Here is a 6,000-nt window from a genome sequence, read left to right on the forward strand (position 1 = left end):
AGAGTGGGAGGGGGGCGAGAGAGAGATGGAGGGGGCGGGCGAGTGAGAGAGGGAGGGGGTGTGAGAGAGAGGGACATGATGAGAGAGAGAGGATGGGGGTCAGAGAGCGAGAGTGAGGGGGTGAGAGAGCGGGTGGGGGGGTGAGATAGAAAGGGAGGGCGGGCGAGAGAGAGAGAGGAAGGAGGGCGGTGGTGAGAGGGAGAGGTATGAGAGAGAGAGGGAGGGGTGCGAGAGAGAGAGAGAGATGCAGGGAGCAAGAGAGAGAGGGAGGTGGCGAGAGAGAGGGGGAGCGAGAGAGAGAGGGAGGGGGTGAGAGAGAGAGGGAGGGGGCGAGAGAGAGAGAGGGAGGGAGGGGGTGAGAGAGAGAGGGAGGGAGTTGAGAGAGAGAGAGAAGAAGGGGGCGAGAGAGGGAGGGGTCGAGAGAGAGGGAGGGGCTGAGATAGAGAGGAGGAGGTGGTGAGAGAGAGAGAGGAAGGGAGGTGAGAGAGAGAGGAAGGGGGCGAGAGAGAGAGGGAGGGGCAAGAGCGAGAGAGGGAGGGTGCGAGAGAGAGAGGGGGGTGAGAGAGAGAGGGAGGGGGCAAGAGAGAGAGGGAGGGGGCGAGATACAGATGGGGAGGGAGCGAGAGAGAGAGGGAGGGAGGGGGTGAGAGAGACGGGGGGGGGCGAGAGAGAGAGGGACGGGTTGAGAGAGAGAGAGGGTGGTGGCGACAGAGAGAGGGAGGGGGCGAGAGAGAGAGGGAAGGGGCAAGAGAGGGGGTGGCGAGAGAGAGAGGGCGGGCGAGAGAGAGGGAGAGGGGCGAGATACAGATGGGGAGGGGGCGAGAGAGAAGCGAGGGGTATGAGAGAGAGAGGGAGGGGTGCGAGAGAGAGAGAGATGGAGGCGGCAAGAGAGAGAGGGAGGTGGTGAGAGAGAGAGTGGAGCGACAGAGAGAGGGAGGGGGTGAGAGAGAGAGGGAGGGAGGTGAGAGAGAGAGAGGATGGGGGCGAGAGAGGGAGGGGCGAGAGAGAGGGAGGAGTGAGATAGAGAGGGGGAGGTGGCGAGAGAGAGAGAGGGAGGTGAGATACAGATGGGGAGGGGGCGAAAGAGACGGGAGAGGTATGAGAGACACAGGGAGGGGTGCGAGAGTGAGAGAGATGGAGGGGGCAAGAGAGAGAGGGAGGTAGTGATAGAGAGGGGAGCGAGAGAGAGAGGGAGGGGGTGAAAGAGAGAGGGCTTGGGTAAGAGCGAGAGAGGGAGGGGGTGAGATACAGATGGGGAGGGGGCGAGAGAGAGAGGGAGGGAGGGGGCGAGAGAGAGAGGGCGGGGGTAAGAGCGAGAGAGGGAGGGGGTGAGATACAGATGGGGAGGGGGCGAGAGAGAAGGGAGGGGTATGAGAGAGAGAGGGAGGGGTATGAGAGAGAGAGAGATGGAGGGGGCAAGAGAGAGAGGGAGGTAGTGATAGAGAGGGGAGCGAGAGAGAGAGGGAGGGGGTGAGAGAGAGAGGGGGCAAGAACGAGAGAGGGAGGAGGCGAGATGCAGATGGGGAGGGGGCAAGAGAGAGAGAGGGAGGGGGCGAGAGAGAGAGGGAGGGGGACGAGAGAGAGAGGGTGTGGGCAAGAGAGAGGGCGGGCGAGAGAGAGAGATGGGGTGAGAGATAGTGAAAGGGGGCGAGTGAGAGAGAGGCGGCGAGCGTGAGAGACAGACGGTGGCAAGAGAGAGACGGAGTGGTGAGAGAAAGTGAAAGGGGGTGAGAGAGAGTGGGAGGGGGCGGGCGAGTGAGAGAGGGATGGTGGTGAGAGAGAGAGAGAGACGGGGGGTGAGAGAGAGTGGGAGGGGGCGAGAGTGAGAGGGACGCGAGACAGAGAGGGAGGGGGTCCAGAGAGAGAGAGGGAGGGAGGGGGCAAGTGATAGAGGAAGGCAGCGAGAGAGAGGGAGAGAGAGAGAGAGAGAGTGGGCGAGAGAGAGAGAGAGGGATGTGGCCAGAGAGCAAGAGGGAGGGGGTCAGCGAGAGAGAGGGAGGGGGCGAGAGAGAGAGAGGGAAGGGGGCGAGAGAGAGAGGGAGGGGGCGAGAGAGAGAGAGAGAGAGGGAGGGGGCAATTGAGAGAGGGAGGCAGCGACAGAGAGAGAGAGAGGGGTGAGAGAGAGGGGTCGAGAGAGAGAGAGGGAGTGAGGTGAGACAGAGAGGGAGTGGGGTGCGAGAGTGAGGGATGGAGCGAGAGAGAGAGGGGGGCAAGAGAGAGAGAGGGAGGGGGCGAGAGAGAAAGAGAGGGAGTGGGGTGAGAGAGAGGGAGTGGGGTGAGAGAGAGAGGGATTGGTTTGCAAGAGTGAGGGACGGAGCGAGAGAGAGAGGGAGGGGGCGAGAGAGAGAGGGAGGGGCGAGAAAAGGAGGTGGGTCAGTGCGAGAGAGGGAGGGGCGAGAGAGAGAGGGCGGGGTCGAGAGAGAGGGAGGGGTGAAGAGAGGGGGGGGCGAGAGAGACATGTGATGCAAGAGAGAGTGAGGGGGCGAGAGAGAGAGGGGGAGGGGGGCGAGAGAGAGAGGGAGGGGGCGAGAGAGAGAGAGAGAGGGAGGGGGCAATTGAGAGAGGGAGGCAGCGACAGAGAGAGAGAGGGGTGAGAGAGAGGGGTCGAGAGAGAGGGAGAGCGAGAGAGAGGGAGGGGGCGAGAGAGAGAGAGGGAGTGAGGTGAGAGAGAGAGGGAGTGGGGTGCGAGAGTGAGGGATGGAGCGAGAGAGAGAGGGGGGCAAGAGAGAGAGAGGGAGGGGGCAATGGAGAGAGGGAGGCAACGAGAGAGAGAGACAGAGAGGGGTTGAGAGAGAGGGTGCGAGAGAGAGAGGGAGGGGGTGAGAGAGAAAGAGAGGGAGTGGGGTGAGAGAGAGGGAGTGGGGTGAGAGAGAGAGGGATTGGTTTGCAAGAGTGAGGGACGGAGCGAGAGAGAGAGGGAGGGGGGCGAGAGAGAGGGAGGGGTGAAGAGGGGGGGGCGAGAGAGACAGGGGGTGCGAGAGAGAGTGAGGGGGCGAGATAGGGATGGGGAGGGGGCGAGAGAGAGAGGGAGAGCGTGAGAGAGAGGGGGAGGGTGCAAGAGCGAGAGAGGGATGGGGCAAGAGAGGGGGGCGAGTGAGAGAGGGAGGGGGGCAAGAGAGAGGGAGGGATTGAGACAGAGAGGAAGTGGGCTAGAGGTGGAGAGGGAGGGGGCAAGGGAGAGAGAGTGGGCGAGAGAGAGAGGGAGGGGGCCAGAGAGCGAGAGAGAGGGGCGAGAGAGAGAGGGAGGGGGCGCGAGAGAGCGGGAGTGGGCAAGAGAAACAGGGAGGAGAGAGAGAGAGAGGGAGGATGCGAGAGAAAGAGGGAACGAGGGGTCGAGAGAGAGAGAGGGAGGGGATGAGAGAGTGAGAGGGAGGGGAGCGAGAGAGTGAGAGGGAGGGGTGTGGGAGAGTGAGAGGGAGGGGAGCGAGAGAGTGAGAGGGAGGGGAACGAGAGAGAGAGAGAGGGAGGGGGCGAGAGAGAGAGGGAGGGGAGAGAGAGAGGGGAGGGGGCAAGAATGTGAGAGGGAGTGAGAGAGAGAGGGATGGTGGGCGATGGAGAGTGAGGGGGGTGAGAGAGAGAGAGCGAGGGAGACGAGAGAGAGCGAGGGATGGGGATGAGAGAGAGAGATGGGAGGGGGCGTGAGAGGGAGGGGCAAGAGAGAGAGATGGAGGGGGCTAGAGAGAGAGGGAGAGCGGGTGAGAGAGAGAGGGGACGGGGCGAGAGAGAGAGGGGAGCAGGGCGAGAGAGAGAGAGGGGGTGAGAGAGAGAGAGATGGGGTGCAAGAGAGAGAGGGAGAGGACGAGAGAGGGAAGTGGGAGAGAGAGAGAGAGATGTGGTGCGAGAGATAGGGAGGGGGTGAGAGAGAGAGATGGGGTGCGAGAGAGAGAGGGAGGGTCGAGAGAGAGAGAAGGAGGGGGTGAGAGAGAGAGAGAGGGAGGGGGCGAGAGAGAGAGGGAGGGGGACGAGAGAGAGAGGGTGTGGGCAAGAGAGAGGGCGGGCGAGAGAGAGAGATGGGGTGAGAGATAGAGAAAGGGGGCGAGTGAGAGAGAGGCGGCGAGCGTGAGAGACAGACGGTGGCAAGAGAGAGACGGAGTGGTGAGAGAAAGTGAAAGGGGGTGAGAGAGAGTGGGAGGGGGCGGGCGAGTGAGAGAGGGATGGTGGTGAGAGAGAGAGAGAGACGGGGGGTGAGAGAGAGTGGGAGGGGGCGAGAGTGAGAGGGACGCGAGACAGAGAGGGAGGGGGTCCAGAGAGAGAGAGGGAGGGAGGGGGCAAGTGATAGAGGAAGGCAGCGAGAGAGAGGGAGAGAGAGAGAGAGAGAGTGGGCGAGAGAGAGAGAGAGGGATGTGGCCAGAGAGCAAGAGGGAGGGGGTCAGCGAGAGAGAGGGAGGGGGCGAGAGAGAGAGAGGGAAGGGGGCGAGAGAGAGAGGGAGGGGGCGAGAGAGAGAGAGAGAGAGGGAGGGGGCAATTGAGAGAGGGAGGCAGCGACAGAGAGAGAGAGAGGGGTGAGAGAGAGGGGTCGAGAGAGAGAGAGGGAGTGAGGTGAGACAGAGAGGGAGTGGGGTGCGAGAGTGAGGGATGGAGCGAGAGAGAGAGGGGGGCAAGAGAGAGAGAGGGAGGGGGCGAGAGAGAAAGAGAGGGAGTGGGGTGAGAGAGAGGGAGTGGGGTGAGAGAGAGAGGGATTGGTTTGCAAGAGTGAGGGACGGAGCGAGAGAGAGAGGGAGGGGGCGAGAGAGAGAGGGAGGGGCGAGAAAAGGAGGTGGGTCAGTGCGAGAGAGGGAGGGGCGAGAGAGAGAGGGCGGAGTCGAGAGAGAGGGAGGGGTGAAGAGAGGGGGGGGCGAGAGAGACAGGTGGTGCAAGAGAGAGTGAGGGGGCGAGATAGGGATGGGGAGGGGGCGAGAGAGAGAGGGAGAGCGTGAGAGAGAGGGGGAGGGGGGCGAGAGAGAGAGGGAGGGGGCGAGAGAGAGAGAGAGAGGGAGGGGGCAATTGAGAGAGGGAGGCAGCGACAGAGAGAGAGAGAGGGGTGAGAGAGAGGGGTCGAGAGAGAGGGAGAGCGAGAGAGAGGGAGGGGGCGAGAGAGAGAGAGGGAGTGAGGTGAGAGAGAGAGGGAGTGGGGTGCGAGAGTGAGGGATGGAGCGAGAGAGAGAGGGGGGCAAGAGAGAGAGAGGGAGGGGGCAATGGAGAGAGGGAGGCAACGAGAGAGAGAGACAGAGAGGGGTTGAGAGAGAGGGTGCGAGAGAGAGAGGGAGGGGGTGAGAGAGAAAGAGAGGGAGTGGGGTGAGAGAGAGGGAGTGGGGTGAGAGAGAGAGGGATTGGTTTGCAAGAGTGAGGGACGGAGCGAGAGAGAGAGGGAGGGGGGCGAGAGAGAGAGGGAGGGGCGAGAAAAGGAGGTGGGTCAGTGCGAGAGAGGGAGGGGCGAGAGAGAGAGGGCGGGGTCGAGAGAGAGGGAGGGGTGAAGAGGGGGGGGCGAGAGAGACAGGGGGTGCGAGAGAGAGTGAGGGGGCGAGATAGGGATGGGGAGGGGGCGAGAGAGAGAGGGAGAGCGTGAGAGAGAGGGGGAGGGTGCAAGAGCGAGAGAGGGATGGGGCAAGAGAGGGGGGCGAGTGAGAGAGGGAGGGGGGCAAGAGAGAGGGAGGGATTGAGACAGAGAGGAAGTGGGCTAGAGGTGGAGAGGGAGGGGGCAAGGGAGAGAGAGTGGGCGAGAGAGAGAGGGAGGGGGCCAGAGAGCGAGAGAGAGGGGCGAGAGAGAGAGGGAGGGGGCGCGAGAGAGCGGGAGTGGGCAAGAGAAACAGGGAGGAGAGAGAGAGAGAGGGAGGATGCGAGAGAAAGAGGGAACGAGGGGTCGAGAGAGAGAGAGGGATGGGATGAGAGAGTGAGAGGGAGGGGGCGAGAGAGAGAGGGAGGGGAGAGAGAGAGGGGAGGGGGCAAGAATGTGAGAGGGAGTGAGAGAGAGAGGGATGGTGGGCGATGGAGAGTGAGGGGGGTGAGAGAGAGAGAGCGAGG

The sequence above is a fragment of the Chiloscyllium punctatum genome, chromosome 4, assembly GCF_047496795.1.
Source record: "Chiloscyllium punctatum isolate Juve2018m chromosome 4, sChiPun1.3, whole genome shotgun sequence".
NCBI lineage: Eukaryota > Metazoa > Chordata > Chondrichthyes > Orectolobiformes > Hemiscylliidae > Chiloscyllium > Chiloscyllium punctatum.